The sequence below is a fragment of the Mytilus californianus genome, unplaced genomic scaffold, assembly GCF_021869535.1.
Source record: "Mytilus californianus isolate M0D057914Y unplaced genomic scaffold, xbMytCali1.0.p SCAF_3, whole genome shotgun sequence".
NCBI classification, from domain to species: Eukaryota; Metazoa; Mollusca; class Bivalvia; order Mytilida; family Mytilidae; genus Mytilus; species Mytilus californianus.
Genome location: NW_026262679.1, coordinates 120,065,951 through 120,088,217, shown reverse-complemented (window position 1 = coordinate 120,088,217; position 22,267 = coordinate 120,065,951). Strand labels below are relative to the sequence as shown.

General features: G+C 32.5%; 1 long non-coding RNA gene across 1 annotated transcript; it reads right to left on the bottom strand.

The window, feature by feature from the left end:
- Positions 1-203: 203 nt before the first annotated feature.
- LOC127736011 (uncharacterized) lies at positions 204-6,276 on the bottom strand. Its single transcript, XR_007998688.1, has 2 exons — positions 6,084-6,276; positions 204-5,186 (listed from the first exon to the last, which is right to left on the bottom strand). It is a non-coding gene; the product is annotated as an uncharacterized LOC127736011 (long non-coding RNA).
- Between the last annotated feature and the right edge of the window lie 15,991 nt (positions 6,277-22,267).

The following is a 22,267-nucleotide window of genomic DNA, read 5'->3' as shown; positions in this document are numbered from 1 at the left end:
CATTGGAAAATATAGGGTGATGGATTTATAATATATACTAGTAATGGAGCATCTGATGAAGTTAAAGATTTTTTCGTCTGGACAATCCTTTACTAAAGTCTAACCATGAAATCTCAAACTACTCAGTCAAAGATTTACAACATATGGCATTCTTGACCTTGAAATACATTTATTATTGATGCGCAATGATTAGAAACACGGTATTGGCAGTATTTGGCCACAGCTTTATTATAAAATTATAAACACATATAACTAGGTAAACAGTTAAGATATATATATGTAAAGTAAATAGATATTTGGATGAACGTAGTCACCTTTCATATTGGCAAACTACGACACGATAACTAGATAACTAAATAGATAAATAATTAAGATATATATATAGTAAATAGATAATTAATTAAACGTAGTCACCTTTCATATTGGCAGACCACAAAAAGATAACTAGATAGATAGATAGATAACTAGATAACTAATTATTTACAATAAATGAAGCATCCAATTAAATGAATCCTGGGAAACAGAGATTCGTATAGATAGATAACTAGATAACTAATTATTTACAATAAATGAAGCATCCAATTAAATGAATCCTGGGAAACAGAGATTCGTAAATTTTTGTGTGGTGGTCCTGGGATACAGAGACCCACAATATCAAATGTTTTGGATGCTAAATGAAATATGACGCCAAATGACGCATATTTAAAGGAAACGCAGCGAAATGTGCCCATAACTAAATATCACTACGGAATGTTCATGTAAACCGGCACGTACAAAAATTGTTCTTACATGATACATGTACGAACGAAGTCACAGATTACTGTAGATATAAATGTCTAAGAATAAATAGTCTTAAAACACAACACACGTTGAGATGGCATAGCTATACTAGCAAACAACGGACAAGTACACTGTAGATAATAATCTGATGTTCCACATATACTGCTTAGTTGACGGTTCATCCGAACTGTTGTACAAGAATCATTCTGAAAAATATAGTAAAGACACAGCAAAAATATGTTCATGATATATTATGCTAGGTAGTATAAGACATAGTGGTGGGTGGGTGGGTCTTTAAATCACCAAATAATATTCCGTCTGTTTCTTTCAAATGTCGAAATGAAAAGATCGCGTGCGCAGTCATATTGCGCATTGACAAACATACATCTGATAGCCTACATTTAATAGAGATGAAACAGCTAATAACACAAGTAATCTATGCTTACACTAATAACCGAATTTATGCTGAATCATAAATTCTATTATTATTGATGCGCAATGATTAGAAACACGGTATTGGCAGTATTTGGCCACAGCTTTATTATAAAATTATAAACACATATAACTAGGTAAACAGTTAAGATATATATATGTAAAGTAAATAGATATTTGGATGAACGTAGTCACCTTTCATATTGGCAAACTACGACACGATAACTAGATAACTAAATAGATAAATAATTAAGATATATATATAGTAAATAGATAATTAATTAAACGTAGTCACCTTTCATATTGGCAGACTACAAAAAGATAACTAGATAGATAGATAGATAACTAGATAACTAATTATTTACAATAAATGAAGCATCCAATTAAATGAATCCTGGGAAACAGAGATTCGTAAATTTTTGTGTGGTGGTCCTGGGATACAGAGACCCACAATATCAAATGTTTTGGATGCTAAATGAAATATGACGCCAAATGACGCATATTTAAAGGAAACGCAGCGAAATGTGCCAAATTGACCAAGACAGTCATAAATGACTGTCGGGTCAACCGCCATAAAAGCGGATAGAGCTGCGTAGAAGCTGTGAGCCAAATACAATATAAAGGACTCATATATTTAAACCCTAACGATAACTGAATTCTAATGAATATCATGCAATTTCTTAATACACATTGTGGAAAGTATGTGGTGTGTAGACAAGAAAGGCTTCTACCGCGCCTTGAAATGTGGTAAGCAAAATGTATTACCAATATGATTCAAATGTTCACCATCTTGGCATTTAAATATGGAATTGGGAGATACATCGGAGTATCGTATGTATTGATTGCAATATCCCCCTTGACGAATGATCAAACTAGCCAACCAGCTGATTATCCTCTTTCTGGTTCTAATCATTGTTTCTGTTACTACGGAATAATGTCATGTTTATTTGGCAAACTTAAGACCACAACAATCTGATATTCAGTAAAAGAACAGAAACTATATTCACAGTATTTTCCCACATCTTATATGTTTTTTCCCACATCTTATATGTTATACTCCTGTCGTATTGTCAATTCAATCAATTCCGCGTATCTACATATGTGTAAAATTAGAGATATTGAAAACTGAATTCCAGTTTAATCTTGTACAAGATGAATGCCACCTGGTATATTCCAAACTTGAATAAATTCGTTTTCTACAAAGGTGGAAACCAAACTCTAATGATTACTGGTGAAACTGCTAATCTTACATAACGGTTAGTATTACTAAAGTAATTGCAAGTTCTAAATATAAAATTAGAAAAAATTCAAACAGTTAAACCCATTGTTGTATTTGAATATTTGAACGAAATGACATAGACTTCCATGAACACATTGCCTGAGGTTTAGAATCAGGTCAACCATTTGTGGCAGCTCTGTAGCAGCGCCTTTCCTGAAGAAACGAGAACTTTGTATCCCTTGACTTAATCCGAAAATATTCAGTGACTATTTTAGGACTCCTAAACTGATATTTAGAGAAAGGAGTTCTATCAAAACAAGCATTCTGAAAGTAATGCATTGCAATACATAGCCACTACCGGTTAATAATTCATTGTACTGGAACAAAATATTAACTTGATCTATAACTTGTCATGGTGTAAACTATAGAACAAATATCAAGTCAATATATTCAAGCATGACGAGAAAAAAAAAAAAATGTGGAAAACTGATTATTAAGTAAATTTTTATTAAGTCCAGGGACCATTACTCTGCACAAAATCACCAAACCGGAACAAAACTCGAAACTTGAGCAATTACTTGTCATGATAAAACTATATACCAATTATTAAAGCTATATCTTCAAGCATGACAACAACAAAAAATTGAGGAAAACTGATAATGTGTGTGAATTTATAGAATATTAAGTCCAAGGACCAAAACTCAGCACAAAAATCAGCAGACTGGAACAAAATATGAACTTGATATGTAACTTACCATGATAAAACTATGTACAAATTATCAAATCAATATCTTCAAGCAATAACAAAAAAAAAAAATAATTGCGGAAAACTGATTATTTGGGGGAATTTTCTTAGTCCAAGGACCATAACTTTGAACAAAATCATTAGGCTGGAATACAATTCGAACTTGATCTGTAACTTGTCATGATAAAACTATATACCAATTATCAAATCGATATCTTCAAGTAAGACGAACAAATATGCGGAAAACTGATTATTTGAGTGCATTTTCTCAGTCCAAGGACCATAACTTTGCACAGAATCATCATACTGGAACGCAATTCGAACTTGGTCTGTAACTTATCATGATAAAACTATATACAATTTATCAAATCAATATATTCAAGCATGACGAAAACATGTGCAGACAACTGATTATTTTAATGAATTCTCTTAGTCCAAGGACCATAGTTTGCACAAAATCATCAGACCGGAACACAATTCGAACCTGATCTGTAACTTGTCACGATAAAACTATATACCAATTATCAAATCAACGTCTTCAAGTATGACGAAAAAATGTGCGGAAAACTAATTATTTGTGTGTATTTGACCACAACTCTGCACAAAATCATCAGACCGGAACAACATTCATACTTGGTCAGTAACTTGTCATGATAAAACAATACACCCAATATCAAACCGATATCTTCAAGCACGAAAACAAAAATGTAGAAGACTGATTTGCCGGATTGACAGGTGGACAGACAGACAGACGAACATAGTGAGAACCTTAAGTCCCCTTAAACTCAATCGGTAGGGGACTTATAACAAAGCAATTAACCAGCGATAGGTCTAAACTTGTAAATAGTAAGCTATTTCGTTTAAGCAAAAAATAAGATAAGCATATCTAGGCCGCTCATCAATAACGTGTGTGGTTCCTTCGAAGCACTGGTCAGTCTTAGATAAAATTAAATGGAGTTCAATAATATATATATTTTTCTTGATATCTGGCGAGATGACAATATTATTTGTAATTTAGTTCATTTGTTAGAATAATTTTTTTTTTTTTTTTATTAGTATTAATCATTAGCGTAGAGATCGTTTGTACACTATTTTCGATTGCAAGTTACTTTTACAAACTTGATCACCAAAAGTTTTAATCTTTGAAAAGATTATCGTCTGCAAATCGTTGACATGAACTTACAATCTCAGAGAGTTAACGGTTTCCTTACATTTACTATATACCATTTCTAAGGTCAAGAAAAGTTCAAATCGTAATCGGCATCGCAGCTTGTAGATACATTACGTTAGGAATTTATTATCTCAAATTGTAACGTATCTAAATAGAAAGATTTTGTATTCGAAAGAGAAACATCGAAATGTGTGTTAAATAATGTGAACAGTTGTACAAGGACTATCAAGTATATATTGTAAACATTAAACGTAGATAACATAATATTCGTTTTAATGACAGCCAAATCGATTGAGGATATAATAATACTGCTATATTAACATAGTTGTTGAATGCCTAGTCCCTAACCGTTGAACTTTATATCTAGCTTAATTCCACTGCAAAAGTATCTCAGCAACAATATATTTATACTCAAGTTCAATTTCTTTATTTGTTATTTTTGTATGAGGCAAAACTGGTTTAATAACAAGTTTTCCCTGTTCATATGACACTTTTTGCTGATCATTATCAATTATAGAGTTGTTCCTAAGTAGAAAAAAGATGACATACTCGCCCGTTTGATTTTTTGATTTTATTTTAAGTACTGACTAACATCTTAATCAAGACTAGGAGAGTAACTAGTTGTTTGCGTGAGATTTGAATGATCTTTACCGATTGCATTACCTGGTCGATTTACTACATCAAAAGAACAACTATCATCCTGAAGTTGGGGGATCGTTAGATGCTGGTACTGAACCTGGTTAAAGTTGTGTTTCCTCTTGTCTAGATGCAGCTCCTAATGTTGCAGTGGCTTTCCATCATTTTGATGACCTTCTTGTATTCATCTTAGTGCCAAACAACTACAAGATTAAATTGAACAACCAAAACAGAATATTGCTTTGTACTATAAATAAAGAATTTGTCAATTAGCGAACTTTAAAAGTTCATTGACGCCTTTAACCAACCAGTTTAACATTCATCTGTCAGGAATGAAATATTTGTGTTTACGTGAAGTGATACCGTTGCACAAATGTCGGTCAGCTTCCGACAATAAATTATTCTGGGTTACACGAGCGAGGAGGCTGATTAAACAATCTGTACCGAATGACGATGCTGTTAAAAATAGCGCAAGTGAGGTGATATATGCTAATTTATATTATAAAATCGGTCAAAGTAATTATTATAAAACGGACACAGTGGTAATTTAACAGAATACTAGACGATATTTAAAACACATGTACTATATATAACTATCTATAATGATTATAATAATTAACATCTAGAATGATGATAATAACATCTAGAAATGATGATAAAAAACATTTATAATGATAGTAATAACCTGAGGTAGATAATAAGACAGCTTACAAATTGTTGCGATTGCATATATAATGATGCTTACAGTTAAGGTTATGGTGATGCATACATGAAGAGATAAAAAATAATTATGTTGAACATGCGTAACCTTCAATTAGCATTAAGCTGTGACCGCCGGAGTGAAATGTGCAGATCGGTGTCAAGCGTTGAATTGAAATGGAATAAAACGTGTATATCTCTATGTAACAGTACATAAAAAAAAAAATTAATAGCTCAATACTTATACATAAACACCGATCGCTACCTCCGGATAGTAAAAGTATTATAACATGTAAAAATAAGCAAAATAAGCAATAAATTGAAGTTAATTTGTTATAAAACACTGATATTCTATTAAATATCCCACAATTGTTGCGGGAGACTAACTCTAATTATACCACCTGAGTTCCAATTGTAGAAAAGTGGTACCAAAACCTGCACAATGTGGATCCTATATCTTTTTAATCACCAAAATAATTTTCTTTAAATCTTTAAATCACCAAATAATATTCCGTCTGTTTCTTTCAAATGTCGAAATGAAAAGATCGCGTGCGCAGTCATATTGCGCATTGACAAACATACATCTGATAGCCTACATTTTAATAATAGAGATGAAACAGCTAATAACACAAGTAATCTATGCTTACACTAATAACCGAATTTATGCTGAATCATAAATTCTATTAATAGAAACAAATGTTATCAATCTGAATCGAAATAGCTGTCTATCACAGCATGTATTCCAATGATGTATTAAAGATGAAGCGGCCGATACAGAAACAATAAGTGACCATAACAAATTAATACAAATCTAACAAATTTTAGAGGTTATGATAACGTCAAAAACGACGAAACTAGTATAATAACATATGCTCTATTTATTGATTCTACTGAATATTAGCACAAAAACTTAGATAAAAAAGAATATATTCATTATTTTTGATAACAAAATATAACCCATGTATTCGTAAAAAAAGTATCATAAAACATTAGCATTTATTGCAGTCTGACGAAGATTGTGGGAAAGTGTTTAATGTTGAACCAACAGTTATGTAGAGCAATCTCAAAAGTCTAGGGGACATGCTTACTAGATCAAGACTTAAAAACAAACAATTGACAGTTGGACCCCTGATGATGGCAGATCTGTCATGATATGTATTGATGAATCATTTAAATATTTATAATTTAACATGTACTAGTATATGAATAATTTTTATATTTGATCGTATTCAAGTCTAAGAGGACCAACCCAAGTTTTATAACTGCTGAAATACTAAAACAGTGTTGGGTCCTATCAGACGACATTGGATGCATGGTTACATCGTTTTATGATTATAATAAATGTACACAAAAATCTTTTCATTTTACAATCGGTGGAAATACTCGAATAGCCAATTAAATCATCGAGCCTGACTCTCACGAACATATACAGTTATTTTGATGTTGTTGCTTAAGCTAGATTCACACTGCCGATCAGATCAACTCGATGATCCCGATTGTCCAAATTTGCAAGACCAAACGTAACCAAATTCTCGATCGGGCCTGTTTACGACTTCTACCTGACCGCTATCCGACTGTACACGACTTGAACTCGACAATTCACAACTCCTCATATCCAACTATCGCGGTCATCACGTGACTTTTACAATTCAGTTGTATATCATTAATGGCCGATTGATTATCAATGAAAATGAACGGGCTACATAGATTAAACGATCATAACTTTTTTGTTACATTGTGTATTTTACCTTCCAACCCCGCGTTTTATAGTATTTTCATTTTTACAATTAAAAATGTTTTAAGTTTCAGTTCAGAAATATGATTTCTTGCTTCAAATTAAGTTTGAAAATGGAGGTGACATAACCACACAGCCTCCGTTGACTTCTTCGTTAAAACTCAATAAAATTGCAATGGGACCTTCTTATATGATCAATTTTCTCAACTTATTATTTGTTTATAATATCCTTCTAACCCCTAAAAAGATCGACAACACATTCATTAAAATGAAATCGAAACCCAAATTAGTTTAGGTAACAAACTTTTTGCTTCAAAATTTGATTGAAAAGTTTACATTTTGGCATTCGTAAACAATATTTTGAAAATGGCGGCCGATGTCGGAAGTAAACAAAGACACGAAATGTATATGTGAAATATTTATAAAAGTGTGTCTTATTGTTTTTAGAAATTTCTTATTTCACCTTTAATTTAATAAATTTATAAGAAACAGTCTCTCGCACTCAAAACAAAGATTTATATGCATCAACCATGCATTGTTTACATTGACCATGTTGACAGCGTAGGTCGACTTGTGAAAATATATATTGTAATATTTTTACGATGAAAATCAAAAAAAAAACTGTTAGATGCATGCGTTTTCAGTTTTTGTCTTACCTTAAAGCAGCATAGAATCAAATATTTTGTCTTTTTGATAAAGTAGATACATGCTTTTTGTTTTGATAAAATTTCGAAGTTACGTAAAAAAAATGGCGACCAACCAATTTTCAAACGTAGACGATGTTCGACACTAATTTTGCCCATGCAAATAACACAATTTAATTTCACTGTTTATATTGCAATTAAATATGACACGTTATTGTCACTCTAATAATACACAAGGACATAGCTTGATTAAGGAGATATAAAGTCATCAACGTGATCAAAGAAAACAAACACGGCCCTAATCACAATGTAAGATCATGTAAGTTTTGACAAGACTTATGTAGATTAGTATGGTCCGATTCTTATAGAAATAATTTTATGGTATTATTTTGTATTAATAAAAAAAAACCTCGAAACCCCGAGGTGAAATATCTACATTTTTCAATTTTCTAAATCATTCATCACACGGGTTACCAGAAAATTTTTCATAATCCTAATTAAACCAGTAACATGCAGAGTTATCGAACGTAATTATGACTGGTATAGTTGCATATGTTTTAAATGACTCCATCACGACTCCAACCCGACCATTAATTGTATACATATTCGATTATTCCGACCAGTTCACGATCGCTATACACGATCTTTACTCGACTAGCTAGACCAAATCAATTATACTCGATCTCAGCCCGATCTCGATCAGACCAGATAGACCTGAGTGTTACCCTTGTCTGTCCGTACAAACGTACGTCCCAACAAATAGTTTCCGTTCTCTAACTTAATTGTATACAATATGCTTATTACCATAAAAAAAAAACAGTTCAAGTGCGAATTTGGGTGGCGTCACTTTTACCGTTCTGGAGTAATGACCTTTTATAACGTTATATGCAAGCCGGGGCATTATATATGTCCCACGAACACATTCTCCATTTAGTTGGTTAAATTCAGTAGTTCACAGAATGTAAAGTAACACAATTAAAATATCTACATGGATATAAAGCAGTTGGGTTTGTGGGCAAGGTAGTAAGAGCTCAAGAGAGACAGGTTAATAGCTGTTACGGAGCTTGAAGAGATCGTAGAAGACGAACAAGAAGGCATAGACAGCAATCGGTGCCGAGAAATCTAGGTGAGGTAGAAGCTGACACGGCGAAAACACCTTGCATGTATTTGATAAAGCATATTGCAAAAAGTGGGGAAAGATGTCACGTATATATTTCCCAAAAATTTGGTCAAAAGTAAAATTTCAATGCCTTGAAGTGATACATTTTGAACCTTGTCTGAAACTGTATACGTATATCTATCAAGAGATCAAATAAAAATCATTTGTAAAATTGAGTCAAAAAGTTCTTATGAAAAAAGTGTTTGTAAACAATTGGCCGTACGGTGACTTATAGTTGTTAATTTCTGTGTCATTTGGTGTTTTGTGGAGAGTTGGCAATCATACCACATCTTCTTATTTTTATACTACAAAAATTTCTGGCCAAAATGAAAGATCTACTTCCGTTCCAGAGCACCTGAGATCATCCCAGTTTTTTGTTGGGTTTCGTGTTGCTAAGTTTTTAGTTTTCTATGTTATGTTATGTGGACTGCTGTTTGTCTCCTCGTCGGTTTTCCTTTGTTCGCCATGGCTGTGTCGGTTTGTTTTTAACCTTTGGGTTTGATTGTTACTTTGGTATCTTTCGCCTATCTTTTAAAATTGTAACCCTCCTTTCAAAAGTACAGAAAAGTACTGTACATGGAAGAATTTTTGCGGCGTTAATCTTTTGTACAATTAAAAATAAACAGGGACAATATATTTTTGCGGAAGTTATGAGAGTTAATCAGATCTGCACTCTTTTAGAGAATCATGTAACATACATGTGTATTCGTGTATGGCCGAGTAGAGATCGAAGAGTGGTCGAATGTGGTCACGTAGGGATCGGGCATTTGTCGAGTTGGTCTGGGATAAAAAAAAAAAGAAATAATAGAAGTCGCAGTGATCTGGAAGCCATCGGGCATTGGTCGAGTAAATCTATACCAAATATCAAACAGGTTGGCGTTGATCGGGAAATGATAGGATATTAGTCGAGCAAAGGTCGAGTTGATCGAGTACTTATCGGTAAAATATTTGTATTCCAAACTCGATCTTTACACAACCATTTCCAGATCAATTTGACCGCTACTCGACGAATTCCCGATCTCTTCTCGAGTGAATGAGGAATAAAAAATTAATGCAAAACAATTGTGGGATGATATAATTTTAGCCCCAAATATTTTGTCCATTAATTTGCATTAAGATTTTAGGGTAAATGTGCTATGAAGTATATTCGTAAAGGTTTTCACACTGTCAGAGGTTTTTTTTCAGTCGTTAGTGATTCGGCATCTGTCTCTTAAAGATTTAAATATTAGTTATGAATTGGCATACACAATTATACACGAAAAATTCGGGATATATATGGATTCTATAATTTAAACTTTATGTAAAGCTGTTTAACTCAACTTGGCCAATTAAGTTGAATTTGGTTTTGAAATGGTGATAAATGACAGCTAAACATTTTCTAGATGAAAATTTAATATCGGGGGGGGGGGGGGGGGGGGGGGGGGGGGGCAAGCGGGATCCAATAACAGCAAAACAGCAAATTGATTTGGCTTAAAACAGATAACAAGGAATTGAAAGGGTATAAAAACAGATAACAGTGAATTAAGAATTGTTTGAATCTAATATTTACGTATTGGGATACAGGGAATATTATCCCCATATACATGACATATGTAAAAATTCGTAAGCGTTCGGCGGAACCCAGTGTCTCGCCTACTTTTGCTGTTAGTCGCAGCTGGCTCAACGAAAATGGGGAAAAATTATGAAAAATTTAACCACAGAGTGAATGTAATGTTAACCGGCAGAAAAACTAAGTCCATTTATAAGTAAATTACGGATAAACAGGATTTTTTTTTCACAAAATTTTACTTCTGGATACTATCTTATGATTATAAACAAGCTTCTGTCCAAGTTATTAAAATATTTAAACTTTAACCACAGAGTGTCACTGTGAATGTAATGTTAACTGGCAGAAAAATATGTCATTTTATAAGTAAAATACGGATAAACAGGATTTATGTTTACAAAAATTTACTTCTGGATACTATCTTATGACCATAAACAAGCTTCCATCCAAGTTATCAAAATATTTAAAACTTTAACCACAGAGTAAAAGTAATGTTAACTGGCAGAAAAACTAAGTCATTTTATAAGTGAAATCGGATAAACAAGATTTTTTTTTACAAAATGTCCTTCTAGATACTATCTTATGATCATAAACAAGCTTCTGTCCAAATTTGGTAGAAATCCAGGATAGTTTAAGAAAGTTATTAAAATTTCAAAAACTTTAACCACAGAGCAAATATTTGTGGACGCCGCCGCCGGCGGAATATAGGATCGCTATGTCTCGCTTTTGCGACAAAAGTTGCAGGCTCGATAAAAATCAAATTCGAATAATTCTTAATATTACAAAAAGGAAAACAGGGATACCTGGTGAGGATAGGCCTAGGTCGATACGAACTTAACCGAAACACCTTTTATATAATAAAGAACACAGACTCAGTTCTGTGATTCTTTTTTAAGAATACGCACACTATTCAAATTACAAGCACGCCGTTTGAGTTTTTTTTAAATGTTCACCATCAAATGCTGAAAACAGTATTCCATAACATAAAATAATCATCATACATTGAGTTAAAGAAAATGAATTTATCACAAAGGATTATAATAAGATATACTGGAATAGTCCTGGACACGACTGATTTTAATATGTTTAAGTGATGGTCTGTGATGTGTACATTACTGGAATACTTCTCAGAATAAGAGACCACCATATTACCAGTTGTAAGACCCCAATGTACAATGATTTTCATTTTCTACCGAAGATTGGCTGTCAAAAAGCTAACATTCCAATTTTCAATAACAGTTAACAGCAAATACATTCTCACAGTAACAGATAACAAAAAAGATAATAGTCCTATAACAGCTAACAAGGAATATGACAATAACAGCTAACAACAAATACAATTTCAGAATAACAGATAACAAAGAATTAAATTGCCCCATAACAGAATAACAGTTAAACCCCTTGCCCCTCCCCTTTACATTTGAAAATAAACTTTTCAAACGTAGCTGTCTCTATTAATTAGTAAGCATTAATTTTGTACGATTTATCTATATATATCCTTATGCATAACAGAGATTTTTTTTATTTTTGGTTATTTGTTTGCAATACATTCTTATTTATGATGCACACTGTTTCCCAATGAAATTTTGTTTTGAAAGTAGAAATCTAATTTATAAAAAGGATGATGTGTGAAAATACGAGGAATTGTACCACTATTAATACAATTTCGCTGAGAAACTCATTCGTATTTTAATGGTCGCCAAAAAACACCGCTAGCAAAATCAAAAAAGGAAAATTAATGTAACTGGAACAGATTACGAAAAAAATCAGGCATAAAAGCCCCGTACGAGCAGACATTCAAACTCGGGTAGAAAATAGTTGTTTGGCATGGAATGAAGAAAAGAAAGTTTAATTTGGCTATTTGACCGAAAAAATTTCCCTGTGTTCCAAGTGTAAACAGTCTCTGAAATGTATTGGACTGTACAGAAGAAATCCTATATAGCTATGAAACTATTTTGCTAGCTTTGGATTCGTATATGCGCAGTCTAAACAGGACAGCAACATCGGAATGAGGAGAAAGTTAACAAAGGCTTGAAATACATGTGCACTTGGTTAGGACGAAATGAAATTAAATAATTCAGATCTAGTTTTTTCAAAATTATTTTCTCGAAATTTACAAACAAATAAATCATCAAAATAAATGCGTGGCTCCGCAATAAGAGATGATCTGCGTTCTGATGAAAGTAAATCCAGAAAAGCGCTTCGAACGCAAAACAAAATTAATTATTAAGAGATATTTTCATTAACCTATATTATTCAAACGAAAGAAACAAACTGAAAAAAAAACCCAGCGATATCTTAAAATCATTTAGAACTTATATTCATTCGCTTGGATATTAGGGGATGGGTGTGTTTTTGGTGTTTTGAGTTGGACATAACGTACAAGTATAGATTATGAAAATTGTTAACGCACCATTTCACAAAGTGGGGAGACACAACGACTGAAGGACGATTAACAAATTTGCCTTTTTTGGGAGAGGCATATTGTTCACATAGGCGTAAGGAAAAGCTCTAGGGTATTCGCAGTCTTATAAGGAGTTTTTATAACAAGTATACAAGTATGTATGTGAAAAAGGTGTTCAAAGTGTTGGTAATTTTGTGTGTGAATAAATGGATATGTGAGATATATAATGCAAGATTGGCGGGTATATTTTTTTAATGCAAATTTGTAGTTTTAGTTAACATTCGTTGGTTCCTTGAAATAGAAGGCTAATAGGTATATTTAGTATAGCAAGTATTAGATCTTTCAAATTATAACAGCACATGTTCACAACAATAGCCAGATTTTAATTATCACAGTAGCATATTTAGTACACATTTGTTAAAGTCTAAAATTCTTGAATTTCGGGAGAAAACTGAAACCATTATGAAATCAGGAGTTGTGGTATGATTGCCAATAAGACAAGTTCCACCAAAGACCAAATGATGTAGATGTTAGCTTGCTTACATTGCTACAAATTACCTTTCAACTATGAACTACTGCATATATTCAAAAAATTATTTTGTCACCAAATGCTTTATAAAATAGAACAACATCATATATACGCTAATATACATTTTGCTCCCACGAAAAAATGACAGTTTTTCGACCGTCCATCCATTACTTGGTATAAGGTTTATACGACTAATTTCTTAGGACTATACAGTTTTTAAAAGCTTTATTTTTTAAATTAGTTTCTTAATGTTACTGCATATACTTAAGGTGTGCATTTCGTCAGGATTATTTTTCTAAATGACAGGTTGTTGAATATGGCATTTTGATAATAAATAAAGGCACGCAGAGTACAGACTCCGGTTTACTCCTCCCGAATGTATAATTTCAAGCTGGAACTTTAATGTTGCGCAGAGTGTTTTACTTATAAAGAGGGTGCATATATAGATATTCTCAGGTTTATTTTTGGTCTAATTTTCCACGAATGACATGCAGAATGTTGAACTTTTTTTAAGAGAAATTTTGCATACAGTTTGGAAGGTTTGTCTGACTAACTACGCACACAGAATATATTATATTAATGCCTGTATCAATTCAGGAATATGACAGTTGTTTTCCATTCATTGTTGTGTTGGGCTTTTTATCCTGCCAGTCGATAAGCATGAAATGGGCTTTTCGTTTTGAATTTTTCCTTGGATTTGTTATTTTACATTTTCGAATGTGTATTTGATCAGGATATTTGTTTTCTGAATAATTTTCACACCAGAATGTTTAATATTTTTGACCGGTGCATACAATGTGTCCTAAAGACAAAACTGTTTCAAATTGTATTGTATCGTTCTGGGCATGAATGAAATATTTGCGAATGTACGTTAAGCAACAATCAATCAATCAGTTTAAATTGTACTTCAACATCTCTGTTTACTGAAACAAATTCTTGGAGCACTTTATTCATGCATGGATGCAGCGGTGGCATCACCATCGACAAGTATGGTAAAATAAATATGATATTTTTCATAATTTTAACTAGATATGAAAATTTAGATATTATATGAATAACTGTAATTTGAATTCACGTGAATTTCACGTGTACAAAGTTCTTGTGATTTATACATGAAGTTATCATAAAATTCACGTGGAAATCAGTTCACGTGAGTTTCACGTTTAAGCTCGTTTGAGGTGAAATTCGTGTGGATTTCACACGATAGTGAAATATCCCTGTGTAGGACGAAATAAATTAAATCAGTAGAAATTTATATTTAATAACTATAAAATTTACGAAAAATAACAGGCGAAATAAAACTAAAATAAACACCTGTCAGATCCCGACACATATTTTTTTTTCAAAACCTCAGCGGCTGAGTAAAGAATAACCTTTAATTTTTTTCTATATTCAATAACGTCACAGATACACATGTTTTCGGTCAAATTCTAAACGTATTGATTGATCAACTTTGAAGCAATTTATCTAAAAAAAACAAGGGATGGTGACATTAGTATTTTTATACATGCATGCAATTACATGTAGTATACAATCCAGGATATTATGTCAGTCTTATTTCTCCATATATAAGAAAATAGCCATGCATACATTGAAAAATCTAAATAGATACAGTGGAGATCACTTCTAACCTCTCATCAAATCTGTCAGGAGAACTGTTCTAGGACAGTATGTAGAACTGTCACCCTGACACCTTTTAGACAGTTCTAGCTAGAACAGTTCTGATCTAGAACTGATTTGGTCAGTTCTACCTAGAACTGATTTAGACAGTTCTACCTAGAACTAATCCTGACAGTTCTACCCTAGAACAGTTTTAGACAGTTCTACCTAGAACTGACTAAATCTTTGGTCAGTTCTACGACTAGAACAGTTCTACGGCTAGAACAGTTCTACGACTAGAATAGTTCTACGATTAGAACTGATTTGGTCAGTTCTACGGCTAGAATTGATTTAGTCAGTTCTATCCATAGACCAGTTTTAAGAACTATCTGTCTTAAATATAAATAAGTCAAAAAAATATAATATATATTAAAAAATTTTCATTTTGCGTGTGTCTTTATTTACGATAATAATAAAACTGAATGGTGACCAGTGAGATGCCCTAAGTGCAGTGGCGTCATTTAGAACTGTTCTACAATCATGACAGGTTTGGTCATTTCTACGGCTAGAACTGATTTGTTCAGTTCTGCTGACAGTTCGGGCGCATTGCATTTGCGCCAATTTTTTTTTTACAAAATCCTATCTTTCATTTGCGCCACAAGGTTATATTTCATTTGCGCCAAAAAATAAAAACTACTTTTGCGCCATTTTACAGGTAACTTTTAACGGAAAAGTTAAAAATATAAATCGTTTTATCGTGAATAAGTTTTTTTTAGGGTATTCCCCCTTGATATCTAAGTAAGTTCATGCTCATTTCTTATACATGAAAATGAGAGTCACTTAGATATAAAACTATAAATATAAAATAAGTCTGTTTTTTTTATTTTGACCACACATATAGTTTATCCAGTGTACATGAGTACATCCGGGCCGTTGCTTACAAGTCTTGTGTCAGAACGAACTTTTGGTCTTACTCCAGTGTATAGTGCTTCCTTTTGGGTTTGATGATCTCGTTAATTTATAACAGAATTGTATTATGAAATATCTGTTATCAAGAACGTATCCGTGTATATTGCTTTCATTATGGTTACGATGACTGATTTAGGAGAAATATATTTTATGATGCAATCAAAAATTGTGTCTTGAGGTTATTATGAAAAGTCTCCTTTAAATATAACTATATGTTTTACTAATTACCTGTATTAACCTGTATCATTGGCGCAAATGAAATGTTTTATTTTGGCGCAAATGAAATATGGTTTGTGGCGCAAATGAAAGATTATTTTAGCGCAAATGAAATGCCAATTGGCGCAAAAGTAAAGCTCCGGACAGTTCTATGGTTAGAACTGATTTGTTCAGTTCTGCTGACAGTTCTACGACTAGAACTGATTTGGACAGTTCCATCTAGAACAGTTTTAGACAGTTCTACCCTAGAACTGATCCTGACAGTTCTACCTAGAACTGATTCTGACAGTTCTACTTAGAACAGTTCTAGGGTAGAACTGTTCTAGGTAGAACTGTTCTAGGACAGTTTAGAACAGTTCTATAACAGATTATTCTGACAGTTCTAATGAGAGGTTAGAAGTGATCTCCACTGTGAGTCGAAAAAGGCTTTTTCCTTATTTTATCCATGTAAGTTCACGAAGGTTTAACATTGGCCGTAAGATTTTGATTGTTTTTTTTTTAATCAGTCCACAATACTACACAGATCACATAGAAATAGTCATGATATTACTTTTATTTAAGGAATGACTGTAATATTATTTCTGTCTATGAAGAAATAACATCAAAAAAGTGGTGCACACTGAATAATCCGCGTAGCGGTTTATTTTAAAGTGTGCACCACATTTTTTATGTTATTTCGCATAGACAGAAAAAATATTACAGTCATTTCTTATAATTTAATTCTAAATTTCATTTTAAACCGGAGTAAACCATGAAAAAACGTTGATGACGTCACGGTCACATGACAAAATTATGTCTATGAGCTGATAAACATAACAACGTCAGCCAATCAGAAGACGCGTTACATCCAAAATTAAATTATTACAAAATAACTTCAATTTGGCACATCATATTACATATGACGAAGTATTGACTCTTTAATTATTCTTTATTTGATTTGGTCAATAATTCTTAACATGTTTTTGCATAATTTACTTTGGCCACCATACAAATTCAGAAAGTTTTGTGTTTAGGGATTCAATATCATCATTGGCAACAATTGGTTACAGAACATTTTGAATCCTAGGTTGCAGCCAAGGATTTTCTCAAGCTTATAGGTCCGTAATTTTCCGAAATTCACAAAATCATCCTATTTTGACAAAATATATAAAATGTGCTGATTTTGAAGCAAAGAATGCACTCTCATGAAGAGATTTCTTTTACCAAGAAAGTAAATCTTTTTAAAACAGATCCATTTAAGATTTTGAAATTTTACGATAAAGCTGAAATTCAGGGCTATATTTGGCCTAAAGTGATCATTGCCCTATGCCACCAAAATTGAAGTTTTCCTATGAAAATTACAAGAAAACAAAAATGGTGACCCCCATTTTGTATTTCATATTCCAAAGTAACTCGGATCAAATTCAAAGTGTGCAAAATATTTTAGAAATAGGGAGATATGCCATTCGGTATCGTGTTACTTGTGCCATAAAATGTATTGTAAACTCCCGTGGCACATTCCATGCATCTATTTTATTGCCATCCAATGTTTTTTGGTTTATAATATATCTTAACCATTTCCAAAGAAACATTTTATTCTCATAATTCTGTGAGCATTCTTTTTAGACTTTTCTGCATGTATCATTAGAAACAATGGTATATGTCATTTAGACAGCAATCCAACGACACGAATAACTACTAGACTCTTATAGGTCACAGTATATGGTTTTAGTTTAATATCATCACATGAAGGATTCTGGGTTCATGTGATAGTAAAATGTGTTTTACCTAAACAAAAAACCGCTTCATAAAAAATCAAGTGATACATTTTCAAGAAAAAAGCTACCGGTATTCATAAATTTTCTGAAAAATGTATTCTAGTTTAACCCAACCACATTCTGTATCTGCCTCTCCCAAGTCAGGAGCTTGTAATTCAGTGGTTGTCTTTTGTTGCTGTTACATATTTGTTTTTCTTTCATTATTTTGTATATAAATTAGGTCGTCAGTTTTCTCGTTTGAACTTCTTTACATTTGTCATTTCGAGGCCTGTTCTAGCTGACTATGCGGTATGGGCTTTTCTCATTGTTGAAGGCCTTACGGTGACCTATTATACTAGTTGTTAATTTCTGTGTCATTTGGTATCTTGTGGAAGCGTTAAAGATGCTTAATAAGCCAAAAACAACCAGTGCATAATATTTTTTTCAATGTTTTATAAAGAGAATGAACACAAAAAAAAAACAATAAATCACGAATCGATCTAGAAATTATGATATTTAGGAATGAAGAGGTAGAAATTGTAAATTCCATCACCAGGAAAGCGTCTACCGCGTTGTTTTGTCGGCGTAAATATAAAAAAAGGAGGTGAGGGCGGGAGAAGATGGGAATCTGAGAGGTAAATTAATCCATTCTTTGGTGATTAATTCACGCAAAGCAATACGTTTTGTCATAAATAAAATAAAGATTGCTGACGTGCAATATAGTGCTATGTGCTATGATATTGCCACGTGCTCAACGCTCGAAACAAGTGGGCGTTCGTCAAACAATTCTTTAAGTTGGGTGGGAATAATTGACCAACATGGGAGGAGTCAGCAATTCAAATTACTGTTGAAACAGGTTAAGCGATAAACTTCCTCCATCAATCACTAACTTATTTCTAATAATTAGTTGTTTTGTTCATAAACGATAAATTAGAAGTGACTCACAATAAAAAATAGCGGTTAACCGATAAATTAATAGCGGTTAACCGATAAATTAATAGCAATTAACCGATAAAAATAGCGGTTAACCGATAAAAAAGGCGGTTAACCGATAAAATTAGCGGTTAACCGACAAATATATAGCGGTTAATCGATAAAAATAGCGATTAACCGACATTCAATAGCGGTTAACCGATAAAAATAGCGGTTAACCGATATATAAATAGCGGTTAACCGATAAAAATACCTTTTGAACCAAATGGTACACCATAGCAGGACGATATTATTGAAGATTCTTACTGAAATGAACAATGGATGATGATCTAACATTTGTCTTAAAATTTAATTGTCGCCTTTAACTCGTTTTGAAATTTCTTTCACGAGTCCAATGGTTACTTTAAGTTGTGTAGCACTCTACACTCAAATCGCACAGTATGCATTTTGGGAGAGAACGTCTTCTACGGAAAACTCTTGTCTTGTCTTGATTTTATGCAGAACATGTAGTGTCATTGGATTCCATCATATATGTTTTCATATAATTAGTCACAGAATTTTATTTTTATCAAAAGTCTGATCAAATCTATCAGTCCTCATTTGTTCCATGTATGCCTTTTGATACAAAGATACACAATTTTCAATATAATCGTGGACTGTATTGTCTTTTGCCGTGTTCATACAGCCATCATCATGACTATACTTTATACTAAACAAGAAGATCAAAGAAGCCAGATAATTTAATTTTATATTCAGATTTATTGATGATATTCTTTCCATTAACAGTCAAACTTTTCTGATTGGGTTCCATTAATATATCCTCCAGATCTAGAATCCTCCGCCTCATTTTTAGACTTATATCTCGAATTTGACATAAGCGGTCATCTCAGTACCAGAATCTATGAAAAAAGAGACGATTACAATTTTAAAATTATTAATTTCCCCCACCTTAGTAGCAATATACCAACTTCACCTGCATATGGGATATACATTTCCAAACTCAATCGGTATTCAAGAGCTTGCAGCTACTACTTATACTCTACAAAATGTCACCAGTGTCGGAGTAGAAAGCTGATGAACCAGGGTTATGTCAAAGAACGTCTCGTCCTTTTTTTTTTAAAGTTCATCGGAAGATACCAAGACCTTGTTGATAAATATTCCGTATCAACTTCACAAATAATACATGATGGTCTTGATGTATAGATTCTAGGTACTGAAGTTGTTTATCATCTTAGTACCGTGTTTTAATGTTCTTTTATTTGTCTTTGTAAATTAGCAACCTTTACTGTTTGGTCCATTTTTAGTAATATCCTTTTGGCGTGGCTCGGTACTTATACATCCCGCCATTGCGTTATTGTGCTATGGTCATTTTTGTATCTGCTTTGTCTATATGCCGTTTTGTTTTTCTTTGTTGACATATTAGTTTGTTTTTTTATAGTGATTAAGATTATAACACAATATTGACTGATGTACCCCAATTTTTGAAATTTATACCTATTATGTCTGTTTGTTTTGTTCACACATTGTTGTCAATATAATGGAATTTTAAGCGACTGTCATACAAGTGAGAGGTTTAGCTAGCTATAAAACCAGGTATAATCCACCATTTTCTACATAAGGAAATGTCTGTACCAAGTCAGCAATATGACAGTTGTTTTCCATTCGTTTGATGTTTTAGATCTTTTGATTTTGCCAATTGTTAAAGAACTTTCCTCTTTGAATTTTCCTTGGAGTTCGGTATTTTTTGTTGTTTTACTTTATACATAGAATATATTAAATAATGCATGATGGTCTTAAAATGTATATCCTAAGTAATGAAATTAGTTATCATCTAAATGACGTGTTATATTGTCCTTTTTATTGGCGTTGTATATATTTAACCTTTACTGTTTAGTCCATTTATGCTAATATCCTTTTGGCGTGGCTCGGTATTTATACATCCCGCCATTGTGTTATTGTACTTTGGTCATTACTGTATTCTTGTCTTTCATTTTTGCTTATGTGCTTTGTCTAAAGAGTGTCTATATGCAATTTTGGTTTTCTTTGTTGACATGGTTGTTTTGGTTTTTATAGTGATTAAGATTGTAACACAATGTTGACTGCTGTACCCCAATTTTTGATATTTTTGCTTATTATGTCTGTTTGTTTTGCTCCGACATTGTTGTCATTATAATGGAATTCTATTCGATTTTCATACAAGTGAGAGGTTTAGCTAGCTATAAAACCAGGTTTAATCCATCATTTTGTACATAAGGAAATGCTTGTACCAAGTCAGGAATATGACAGTTGTTTTCCATTTGTTTGATCTGTTCAGGCTTTTGATTTTGCCATTTGATAAGGGACTTTCTGTTTTGAATTTTCGTTGGAGTTCGGTATTTTTGTTATTTCACTTTATACTAATATATTTTTGAATCCGTTTAAAAGCCAATTAAAACGCTTGCCTTTTTCAAAAGCAATGCCCTGATTCTCTGAAGCAAGGTTATTTGATTTTTTCCTAACATATAGAAAGATAACAGGAATCATAAAGTAAAAACAACAGACCACACTAACTTTTGCGGGAGAAAAAAAGAGTCAAACAAGATACAAAAAGAGGTCAAGATAGCCTGACATGGTATAGGAACAAAATGTTATCAGTTTAACCAGTTTTACTTTCGCACTAATATGTAGGAAAGTAATTCACACATTGTCAATTAAATAAACTCTGCACAATGCAGGTACCGACAGGATGACTACTCAATTGAACACATATGCTGGTTTGATTCTACCGCAGAGGAAACAATACTACCATCAAGGTAGCAGCTTTAGGTGATGAAAATGTCACAAATCTTAGTTTTACTATCCGAAGTTTTTCTATTAATGAAGATTCATAAACATATAATGAAAAGTATGAGTCACCGTGCTACTTTTCAAGCTAATTACTTAATTTTGCTTAGATTATTAAAAACAAAACATTTTTGAAAATAAAAAAAAGATCTATGAAATTAAATATGAGAAGATATGTTTTATAATATGCTTTAAGAAAATAAAAATGAAAAATGATGTCACCTAACTTGTTTTCTTGCTACAAGTATAAAATAAAAATTTCATTAACATTCTTTTATAAAAATTTTACTTT